General features: G+C 36.4%; 1 protein-coding gene and 1 long non-coding RNA gene across 3 annotated transcripts in view; one reads left to right on the forward strand and one right to left on the reverse strand.

The window, feature by feature from the left end:
* Positions 1 to 507: 507 nt before the first annotated feature.
* On the reverse strand, positions 508 to 1428 carry LOC143648197 (uncharacterized). Its single transcript, XR_013158439.1, has 2 exons — positions 928 to 1428; positions 508 to 845 (listed from the first exon to the last, which is right to left on the reverse strand). It is a non-coding gene; the product is annotated as an uncharacterized LOC143648197 (long non-coding RNA).
* LOC143648180 (uncharacterized) overlaps positions 1146 to 12394 on the forward strand; it is a 33156-nt gene continuing 21907 nt past the window's right edge. The window contains exons 1-2 of one of the 2 annotated variants that reach the window (XM_077117848.1): positions 1146 to 1442; positions 2659 to 5122. The gene's annotated coding sequence lies outside the window, so the exon portion shown is untranslated. The remainder of the gene's footprint in view (positions 1443 to 2658; positions 5123 to 12394) is intronic. The other variant, XM_077117834.1, reaches the window with a different exon arrangement.

Below are 12394 nucleotides of genomic sequence, written 5' to 3' on the forward strand. Positions count from 1 at the left end.
TGCTGAACTTCAAGGCCAGGATCTGGCTGGGTCATTCTGCTGGGACTCCTGCCTACCAGTCTTTTCTTTTGAGGTGGGAGCTGCTGCAGAGAGAAGGCCCCCTCTCCAAGTAGCCCCTCAGAACATAGTTCTGCTTCAGTCGGCTGGGCTTCTCTGAGTTCTTCCCAGTCACTGCTGAGGAAGGGGTCCATGCCTTCCAGGGGTATGGGTAGGGAGAGAGGTCTGGGGGTCTCTTCTTTTACCAGCTGCATTTTCCGATACCATGTCTTAGGCACTAGCCTTCATGCCCCAGTTTCTAATGCAGCGACCACCACCCACCTAACTCCAGCTCCACAAGATTCCCACCTTTTTGTCCTCATGGATTTCTGCCTTTATAAAAACCCTTTCCTAGCATATTAAAGGGGTCTCAGGAAGAAGAGGTCGTAAATCGGCCATATTAACAAGAGGTTTTCTGTATTAAATTCTAAACTTTGCCAGGGCTGAAAACTGATTTGACCAACCGAGGAAGCCACTCTTGCTCAGGTTTATTGGGTCAACAATCTCGGTGTCAGAGATTACGGAAGTGGTTTTGCCCGGGTCGAAAAACTGAATTCCAAGCTCGGGACTGGGTCCACCACATCGCATCTGCCCAAAGCAGCTCGTCCAAATTCACGAGTGACCACGCTGAGCCTTTTAAACAGTTGAGGGGCTAAGGCGCCTCTGTCTGCACATCCTTCCAAGACGGACTGGTTTCACACGCCCCATCAATTGGGCTGCCGTTCTACGTACTGTGTTTCATCGAATCTACGCTGCCATCAGTTGTAAGATGCACTATTGTTTCCTGAGTCACTAGGAAAGAGAAAATGCTGAAATTCAGCAAGAACACATCATTCATTTTTAGACACATCCTGACTTTTTAAGAGATATTAAAACGCAAAGAATACGCACCTTAAAACCTATTAAATATGACAACTCTTCTGTCACTTTTCTTATTGGTAGTTTAGGGTGATGGGTTCCTGCGCCCGAGCAGACTTCTTACGCGCAGAAAACAGCCACCGTCTTCCTCCCAGCCGCACCGGTGAGATTGAGTGGATCACACCGGAAGCGCGTTCTGTCCGCTTTCCACTTCGCTGGTCTATTATCGCGATAGTTCCGTACGTAGGGAGCTTCCGCCAGCAAGATCGCCTGTGATCGCAGAGGTTTCGGTAACTTCGGGCGCGCACTGCTGCAGCGATGCACCTAAGATGGCGGCGGCGACCACATCTCTCGTATCCTGAGTCTACGGGATCTTTGGCCGCCTCTCACCTGGCGCGAGCAGATCCCTGGATCTGCCTGGGCTGCGGAGGGTTCCCCAGGAGCGTGACACCAGGCAGCGGAGCCAGCGTGGGCCCGGGCGATTCTTCGTAGCGGTGGAGGGAGGGCGAACCGGGAGTGCGCTGGTAGCTCCTGCCCGTGTAAACCAGGTAAAAGTTCTTGATTATGTTATTTTATTTTCCATCAGTGAAAACCGACTTGTAGAGATGTTGCTGTACTAATAATAATGCGTTACGGTTTCAAAAAGTTAGTATGACGAAAATCGTGAGCAATCTGTCACATTCTAGTTGATTAACGGTGGTTTTATAGGTATCTTGGATTGCTAGTTCAATTCTTCCTTATCCTTTTGCTTACATTTCTTAACAGTTTGCATACATTTTTCTAACTTGATAAAAACTTCCCAGAGGGGAGTTAACCTTTTTTTTTTGAAAGCATGGGAAGGTTATCAGGTCGTAATAAATCTTAATGGAAACTTTCATGTACATCAGACAAAAGTCTGTGTACTTGGAATGTGCTAACTTATTATCACAAAATGTTATGTAGGAATGAGTTAGTGTAATTATGATTCACATTGATAGATGAGAAATCTTAGACAAAGAGAGGATAAGCAACATAAATTGAGACAGTGAATAAAAGTTGCCACCCACAGTCATCCACAGGGTATGTGTCTCAGGATCAGCAAAAGATGTTCCCACTGTTTCCACTTCACAGACTGGAAAATGAGAGCATAGAAAGGCCAAGTTACCCCAAAACTCACCTGTGTGTTTACGTTTTCTCCTCTAGCTTTCCTTCAGGTGGCATAGATGACCTTAGTCTTCCTCTTTCAACTGTGCTGACGCTCAGCTTTGTTAGTTACATGTATTGTATTGTGCTGCCATCCCGCAGTATTGTTCTATCCATTTTGGAACCTCTACAATCAACCTTGTTAAATAGTCTGTTTTTCTTAACCATCAGTTGCCCAATCTTTACCTTCTTTCTATCTCCTGATGATCAGTGCTCTTGAATTTAACTCATTATAGTTTGCTCATTATAGTTAGTTCATAGTAGTAAGAACATATAATATTTGTCTTTTTCTTTTCATTATAGTTAGTTCATAGTAGTAAGGACATATAATATTTGTCTTTTTCTTTCTGGCTTATTTCACTTAACATTATGTCATCAGTATTCATCCACATTGTTGCACACATCATGACTTCCTTGCTTTTTTTTTTTTTACTGCTGCATAATATTCCATCATGTGTGCATACCACAGCTGATCCACTTATCAGTTGATGGACATTTGGGCTATTTCTATATACTGGCAATTGTGAATAATGCCACTATTAACCTTGATGTGCATGTGTCTATTTGTGTCTCTTTTTTCAGATCTTCCAAGATTATACTAAGTAACAAGATTGCCAGATCATATGACAATTTAAACCTTTATAGCTTCCTGAGGAACTGTCAGAAACTGCCTTCCAGAGTGGCTGTACCATCTTACTTTCCAACCAACAGTGAATAAGTATACGTATCCACATCCTTTCCAGCACTTGTAGTTTTCTAGTTTTTTGAAGGGGTCAGGGGGTAACAGCCATTCCAGTATGTGTGAAATAGTATTTCATGGTGGTTTTAATATGCATTTCCCTGACAGCTAGTGAAGTTAATTATCTCTTTATAAGCTTTTTTAGCCATTTGCTTTTTCTTTTAGAAATGTATCTATACATGACTTTGGCCTATTTTTTAATTAGATGGTTTGTCTTTCTGTTGTTGAGTTGTAGGATTTCTTTATATATTCTGAATTTTAAATCTCTATTGGAGTTGTAGTTTCTGAATATTTTCTTTCATTGAGTAGGTTCTCTTTTTACTTTCTTGACAAAGTGCTTTATTGTACAGAAGTGTTCAGTTTTGAGGAAGTTGCATTTATCTATTCTTTAAATGCTTTGGCTTTGGGTGTAAGGTCTAAGAAACCATCTCCTACCACAGAATTTTTGAGATATTCCCCTACATTTTCTTTTAAATGTTTTGTGATCTTAGCTCTATTGTTTTGGGTCTTTGATCCCTGTTGGGTTCATTTCAGTATAACCTATAAGATAGAGATCCTCTTTGATTCTTTTGGATATGGATCTCCAAGTCTCCCAGCATCATTTGTTGAAGAGGCTATTCTTTTCCAGTTCGGTGGACTTGACTACCTGGTCAAAAATCATTTGGCTGTAGATGAGGGATTATTTCTGAACTTTCAGTTTGATTCCATTGGTCCATATATCTTTATGTCAGTACCATGCTGCTTTCTCCACTTTAGCTTTGTAATATGCTTTAAAGTCAGGACATATGAGCCTGCCAACTTCATTTTTCTTTCTCAAGATGTTTTTAGCTGTTTGGGCACTTGCCCTTCCAAATAAATTTGATTATTGCATTTTCTTTTTCTGCACAGAAAGCTTTGTGATTTTGATTGGTAACATGTTGAATCTGTAAATCAATTTGGGTAGAATTGACATCTTAACTACCTTTAGCCTTCCTATCCATGAACACGAAATGTCTTTTTATTTATTTAGGTCTCTGTCTTTTTTTTAAAGCTATGTTGTGTAGTTTTCTGTGTACATATGCTTTACATCCTTGGTAAAGTTTATTCCTAGATATTTGATTATTTTAGTTGCTTTTGTAAATGGAATTTTTTTTTTGATTACCTCCTTAGATAGCTCATTACTAGTATATAGAAACACCGTTGTTTTTTTGTGTTGATATTGTATCCTGCCTCTTTGCTGAACCTTTTTGTTAACTCAAGTAGCTTGGCCGTCATTTTTTCAGGATTTTCTTAATACATAATTATGACATCTGCAAAGAAAGAAAGTTTGACTTCTTTTCTAATTTGGATCTTTTATTTCTTTTTCTTGCATTCCAGCTAGAATTCCCAGTACAACGTTCAGTAACATTAGTGACGGTGACATCCTTGTCTTGCTCATGTTTTGGAGGGAAGGCTTTCAATCTCTCTCCGTTGAGTATGATATTAGCTGTGGCTTTTTCATATATACCCTTTATCATTTTGAGGAAATGTCCTTCAGTTCCTATCTTTCAAAGTGTTTTTATCAAGAAAGGATACTTGATTTTGCTAAATGTCTTTTCTGCATAAATCAAGAGGATCCTGTGGTTTTTCCCCTTTAATTTGTTTTTGTGATGTATTACATTAATTGATTTTCTTATGTTGAACTTCCTGGGACTAAAATCCACTTGATCACAGTTATTTTATAATTCTTTCAGTGTGCTGCTGGGTTTAATTTGCAGGTATTTTGTGGAGGATTTTTGCATTTCTATTCATGAGAGAGATTGGTCTGAAGTTTTCTTTGTAGTATCTTTCTCTGGCTTTGGTATTAGGGTCATGTTGGCTTCATAGACTGAGTTAAGTAGTATTCCCTCCTTAATTTTTGGAAGAGTTTGCGCAGGATTGATATTTTTATTGGAATACTTGTTAGAATTCACTAGTGAAGCTATCTGATCATGGACATTTCTTTGCTGGGAGATTTTTCTTTAGTTTGTTGGCATAAACCTGTTCATTGTATTCACTTGTGATCTTTTTTATTTCTGTCAAGTCAGTTGTAATGTTTCCTTTCCCATTTCTGAATTTATTTATTTGTATCCTCCTATTTTTTTTTCATCAGTCAAGCTAAGGGTTCATCAACTTTATTGATTTTCTGTAAAAACCAACTTTTGGTTTTGTCAATTTTCTCTAGTATTTTTTTTTGTTCTCAATATAATCTTTGTTAATTTTTTTTCCTTCTTTTCTCATTGTGTTTAGTTTGCTCTTCTTTTTCTAGTTCTTCCAGCTGTGAATTTGCCAGTAACAGTTACATATGGGGTGAGTGTCTTTCACAAAGGGAATGCTGTGAATAATCATCATGGCCAAAGGTGATGTCTGAGGCCAGGGAAGGCCAGTTTCTTCGGTCAATTTAGACAATTTTACTTTACATCTGTAATCTCAGCTGTTTTACTGAAAATCTGCAAGTTTTTTTTTTTTAATGAGCTTCTTACTCAATGATGCCAACCATAGGTGGTAGTAAAGTGGCAGAAAGTACATATTTACTTAGATGTTTTGAATTGGAGAACCAGAAGAAGTGAGAAACCATCTTTGTTCCCATGGCATGCTGATATCATAGATTGCACCAAAAGCATATATGTTATTGGTATAGATGTTAACAGATTTTCCTTCAGAGAGAAAGAAAGCTAGGCTATGAGCACAGGGGTCATATTGTTGAGCAGAAATTAGCTGCAGAAGCCTCCCTCATTCAGTTAGGTATAGTGAGTAGTACTGAATAGTCTGTTTGGAATTTACCCTCAGAATTTCGATCATAAGTAATAAATACAGTGACATCTGGGATTGTTAAAGGAACAAGTTTTGCGTCATTATTTGTGAAGTTACCGACTTAATATTGAAGTTCTGCCTCATCAGATAAAGGTTAAGAAAACTGCAGCACTTAAGTGAAGATTAGTTGGTAAAAGTAGAATTTCATAAGCAGTCGAATTTCTGGAGGAAAAATGTTGTGTCTACTCAGTGTTAAGTGTACTGAGGCTTTAACTAATTGGGCAGCTTCTATTAGAGCTTTTACACAGTTTGTTAAGCACAGGTGACTGCATCAAGTTGCAGACTACAATAGGCAATCGGTTTGGAATTCCCTCTGTGCTCTTAAATTACCTTTCCTAAGAGTTGGTATATAACCAGTGTCTTCTATTATTTCCTATTGTCAAGGAGGACAGATTTTGATTGTTTATGTGAATAATTATATTGCCAAAAAAATAATATTCAATAAGATTTTTCCAAATTCTGAAGGAGTGAGGCAGGGAGAGAAAGATGAATGTTTCATGAATTATAAGTAGTTTAAGGGTGAAGGGTAGGGCTTCCTTGTATCTAGAAAGTAGTTGAGTTAAACATTCATGTGAATCCAAACAAAAATATAATATTTCTTTATCAGTTCATTTAGTCCTAGGTAATTAATCCTACATATTCCTGCTTCTCATTCTGCAAGAACTGGTTATTTCACTCTAAGACAAACTACTTTCTTTTCTCTTAAAATGAATCTTGCATACCTTACATATTTAAATTGTCAAAGATATCTTGGAAACTATCTTCACACTAATATCCTTCAAAACACAATTGCTCTTTAAATACAGATTTACATAGTTCATCATTGTAAAGATCTGTTTGATATAGTGCTAGTTTATTTGATCAATAATCCTATATAAATATAAGAACGCAGCCAAGTAGAATAAAATTATATGCTTATACTGTACTTCCATTGATAATTCTAAAAACGTAGTTATTTTTATTGAACTAATAATATTAGTTCTGTTTTCCAAAGGTTTATCTGAATTATGGAAACTAATTTTCTTCAAAACACTTATATTTAGTTCTGTGAATATTCTTTTTTTTCCATTAGAAATACTAAAAGTTTGGTTTCCTTAATTTCTGTAACTTTACTAGTATTAATTTTTATATAATTGCTTATTTATCTTTAAGTCAGTCTGAGCAGAGTTCTTTTAAGAAGTTGTATAAGTTAATTTGGTAATACCATTCAGAGGTAGGAAAATATGCAAAATACCTATTGACAGACACAGATAGAGAGCTTATAAGCCTCAATTAAAATTTTTTTTGCTTTTAGAAAAAACCATAAATGTCATCAGCTTTTAATTTCTCATTTGTCTTTTTTAAAGAATCCTTTAATTAAACAATTTGTGAATATGGCAATTTCTTAATATAATCTGCCATTCCATGTAATTATTTGGTTTGGGAGCTCCTTTTCTGGAGTGACTTTCAGTAATTTTGTCTATCTGAAATATTTCCCTTTGAAATATTGTACATTAAAATTGTAAGTTGTCTTTGGTGAGATGTTGCCATTTTGTTAGATAGGCAGAGCTTCTCACCCCCCCCAATTTTCGAACATATTAGTACCTCATTGTCAGAGGTTGGCAAATCACTATTTTAAGAATTCAAGGATTCCTTCTTTATCGTTCATTTCTTACTGTGTGCATGGAGAAAGAAACTAGCTGTATGTGCTGTTTTGAATCTGTGATGGATCTGGGAAAAGCCATGTCCTTTAATCCTCATTCTGTATTGCTTGCTGGGAGCTTTTTGATTGTTCTCATGAATATGTGACTCACCCAATTGTGGGTGGTAACTTTTGATTCGATGGCTTCCATGGAGTTGTGTCTCCATCCATTCAAGGTGGAGTTGTTTACTAGAGCCCTTTAAGAGGGCTTTTGGAAAGAGCTACAGATCCCATGCAGCCAGAGACCTTTGGAGATGAAGAAGGAAAAATGCCCCCGGGGGAGCCTCGTGAAACTAGAAGCCAGGAACGTAAGCTAGCAGCCACTACCATGGCTGTAAGTGTGTCAAGTGCCTTTCCCATAGAGAGAGAAACCCTGAGCATCATTGGCCTTCTTGAACCAAGGTATCTTTCCCTGGATGCCTTATATTGGACATTTCTGTAGCCTTGCTTTAGTTGGGACATTTTCTTGGCCTTAGAACTGTGAACTTGCAACTTAATAAATTCCCCCTTTTAAAGGCTATTCCGTTTCTGGTATATTGCATTCCAGCAGCTAGCAAACTAAAACAGATAGAAAAAATGAAATTGGACTTCTGAAAAGGCTAAAGATTCAAGCTCATGATTTGATCCTTCTGATCAGTAATATTGACCCACTAACCTTTGGAGCTTGTAAGATCAGAGAGCTCATATACAAAATGAGTGGTGCCAAATCTAAGAGGGACTCATACATTGAACCTTGGAAAAGGTGGAGAGGATAGAGAATTCAGAGTTTGGTGGTCACTTTCTTCTCTCTTGCCTCCACAGTCCTTAACAGTTGCCTTCAGATCATGTCATCACCAAAAACATCCAAAAAGAAATCCAAAAAATAAAAATCCACACATAATTATTTGAATTTCACACCATTATTAATGTATAAATTCATGAATTTGCAATAACCAATTCATGTTGTAGCGTGAGAACAAGAGGAAGAATTATATAGGCACTATAAGGTAGTCTTAACGAAAATCATTTTATAGAGTAGTGCAGATTAATTTTCCTTATTCGGCTTGTCCTTGCCCTAGAGGAACGAAGCTGCAGAAGAGAAAGGGAGCTGTTAAGTTCTGATTGGTTGGTCTCAGGTTTCAGGTTCTGGGAGCAGGAACACTTACAGGAGACTGAAATTTATCTAAGCTTTGGTTTGCTGCCCTGGGCTTATCATGCAGGACTCCTCATGCCTACTTAGTTTATTTATTATTTGTTATGCTTGTGACTCCTACTTGTTTTGACAATAAAAATCCTACCTCCTTTCTCAAAAAAAAAAAAAAGTAGAATGTACTCCACTATTTTTCAACAAATGTATGTATGAAAATACCACATGCAAGAAAGAAAATCTGTTTTTAAAGAGCTCTCGGACTCAGCACACAAGTGGTTCATTAAATAAGTTGGCAGAAAACCTAAAAAAATTGAAAAGGATAACCAATATTTCTTATTCAAAAGAAAATAAAACCATAAAGCAGTGACAAACAGGAAATATAATCTAGGAACTAAAATTAACAGGGGAAACATCTCTAAATAGACTTGACACAAATTTTTCAAATGTACACTATTACATAAAATTGCCGAAGTCACAAAACTAAATCGATGTTCCCAGGAAAATTATTGGCCTTATACTGTGAAAATGCTTTTATTAATTAAAATGGATAATTTAATGATATTAACCCCTTACCTGAAGAAGTTAAAATACAATAAAACATGATTTGAAGAAAAATAGAAAGGTATTAAATAGAGTGAAGCAAAAAATGAATCAGTTATTTAGAACACACATCTAAGATCTAGTTCAATGTACCTAATATTACTTTCTGCTATGAAGATAATGTTCTGTATCTGCACAGTCCATTACAGAAGCCTAGCCTTGTGTGGCATGTGGATGTTTGAATTTGACTAATGATACTGAAGAACTCTGTTTTTTAGTTTTAATTAAATTTATTTAATTTAAATTTAATAACCTCATGTGGCATACAAATGTTCAGTGCTTGCATTATTGAACAGCAAAGCCCTGGAATGTTCGAGGAGGCAATTAATAATAATGGAATAGATTCAAGAGAAAAATGGGAAGAGGACACAAATAGACAAAATAGAAATGAGTTTGGTGAGGCAGAAGTTGATACAATAAAATATAATGTATGTGTTTGATATAAAAAAGTCTCAGTATACTCAAGAACTTATAAGTGTAAGTGAATGAGGCCTACTCACATGCATTGTTTGGAGAATTCATCAGGACTCAAAAATTGGAAAACTCAGGGAGGTCACCTGGTTTCTGAGACATGTTCCAAAGGAAAGCACTTTGCTCTTTTACTTCACTACTCTTGGGTAGAGTCCACTAACTCTCTTGAAGAGGTTAAAAATGTTATTAATCTTAATCAGCAAAATTGGACGCCAATTTCATATCAAGGAATAGAATTGCCAGATCATCTTCTAATTCTGAATAAAGCTTGTTGAAGAACTGCCCAAATATTTTCCACAGTGATGACACCATTGTACATTTGAACCGCATTGTAAAAGGGTTTGAGTTTCTCTGCATCCTCACCAACAGTTCTTTTAAATTAAAAAAAAAATTGTAACTGCCCTTGTGGGTGTGGTGTCTCATTGTGGTTTTGATTTGCATATTCTAATGACTAAAGATGTTGAGAGTCAGTTCATGTGTTTGTTGCCCATTTGCATATATCCCTTGAAGAATGATCCTTTCATATCCTTTACCCATTTATCACTATATTATTTGTCATTTTTAAATTGGTAAGAGAATTTTTATAGTCTGGATATTAGGCTCTTGTCACATACATGATTTGCAAGTATTTTCTTCCATTCAGTAGGTTGCCTTTTCAATTTTGAGAGAGGGTTCTTTGATGAACAAAGGTTTTTAATTTTTAGTAAGTTCAATTTATCTAATTTTTTTTTGGTTCTAGTGCTTTAAATGTCGTATCTAAGCATTAATTGTAATGAAAAATTACAAAATTTGTAAAGATTTGCCCCTACATTTTCTTGTAAAAGTGTCATAGTTTTTCTCTTATATTTAGCTTTCTAAAGGAGTTAAATTTTTGTAAGAACTGAAAAATAGGAATTAAACATCATGCTTTGGATTTGAATATCCAATTGTCTCACCACCATTTGGTGAAATCACTGTTCTTTCCAGAGTACAGGATCTTTGTGCCACGTTTAAAATTAATTGACCAAATTTATTTCTGGACTGTCATTTCTATTCCATTGGTTCATATGTTTACCTTTATGCCAGTATCACAGTATACTTTGATGACGGTAAATTTGTACTATGCTTGAAATGGAGAATTGGGTGTCCTCCAGTTTTGTTCTTTTACGTTTTAATTGTTCTGGGTCCTATATGTTTTAAGGGTCATCTTTTATGCTTTTTTTTTTTTTAATGGCCTCTGGAATTTTTTATAGGGATTGCAATGTATCTCTAAATCATTTGGCCATATATTGCCACTTGAAGTGGATTAAATCTCCCAGTCCATGAAATGGGATGTGTTTCCATTTATTTAGGTACTCTCATTTCTTTCAGCTAGATTTTGTGGATAGCTGTAAACAGTTGCATACTCTGGTTAAACTGATTCCTAGGAATTTTGATCTTTTTGTGCCACTGTAAATTATTTTTATCCTTAATTTCCTTTTTTAATTTCTCATAATTTGTATGTCTAAATACAACTGATTTATGCATGTTAAATTTGTACTTCGCAACTTTCCTGCTTTCATTTATTTCTCACTTTTTTCATTTATTTCACTATTTCTCACTCTTGGTGAGAGCGTAAGTGCAGCAAAAGCAAGCTCTGGCTGTTATTTTATTGGTGTGCCACTTGTGTCAGGGCTGTACAATGTGTGTGACAGCATTGAACAGGAAGGGGATGGTGAAAACAATACTAAGTTGATGGAGAAGCAGTTTTCTGAACAACTTTATAGGCTCTGATAGCAAGGCTGTGAAGTTGGAAGCTGGCAGTTCATTTGAGCCTATGTACCTCCTGGGAACCAGAGCCAGTATCAGCAACACACAAGATTATACCATCTCAGTTTTTATCATGTAGCTTTCCTTCTGGTTTCATATGTGCCCTCAGCCCTATCATTCTCACATTCAGTTTCACTCATTGTCCTTACATTATTGTGGTACAATCAGGTAATATTGTGCTATCCATTTCTGAATTTTTACAGTCAGTCCTGTTGCACAATCTGTATCCTTCCAGCTCCAATTACCCAATCTCTACCCTATTTCTATCTCCTGATGATCTGTCTACTTAACTGAAATTCTCCAAGTTCATTCATTAATATTAGTTCATATCAGTGAAACCATACAATATTTGTCCTTTTGTTTCTGGCTAGTCTCACTCAGCATAATGTCCTCAAGGTCCATCCATGTTGTTACATACTTCATAACTTTATTCTGTTTTACAGTTGCATAATATTCCATTGTATGTATATACCACAGCTTATTTAGCCACTCATCTGTTGATGGACATTTGGGCTGTTTCCATCTCTTGGCAATTGTAAATAATGCTGCTATAAACATTGGTGTGCAAATGTCCATTTGTGTCCTTGCCCTCGTGTCTTCTGAATACATAATTAGCAATGGTATTGCTGGATCATATGGCAATTCTATACTTAGCTTCCTGAGGAACTACCAAACTGTCTTTCACAGCGGTTGTATCATTTTACATTCACACCAGCAGTGGGTAGTGTGCGTCTTTCCCCACATCCTCTCCAGCAGTTGCCATTTTCTGTTTTATTGGTAATGGCCACTCTGGTGGGTGTGAAATGATATCTCATGGTTTTGATTTGCATTTCCCTAGTAGCCAGGTAAGTTGAACTTCTTTTCATGTGCCTTTTAGCCATTTGTATTTCCTCTTCTGAGAAGTGTCTGTTCATGCCTTTTGCCCATTTTGTAATTGGGTTGTTTGTCTTTTTGTTGTTGAATTGGACAATTCTCTTTATACATTCTGGATACAGAGCCTTATCTGATAGGCCATTTCTAAATATTGTCTCCCATTGTGTAGGTTGCCTTTTTACTTTCTTGACAGAGTTCTTTGATGCACAAAATTGATTAATTTTGA

This window comes from Tamandua tetradactyla, chromosome 1 (genome assembly GCF_023851605.1).
Source record: "Tamandua tetradactyla isolate mTamTet1 chromosome 1, mTamTet1.pri, whole genome shotgun sequence".
NCBI classification, from domain to species: Eukaryota; Metazoa; Chordata; class Mammalia; order Pilosa; family Myrmecophagidae; genus Tamandua; species Tamandua tetradactyla.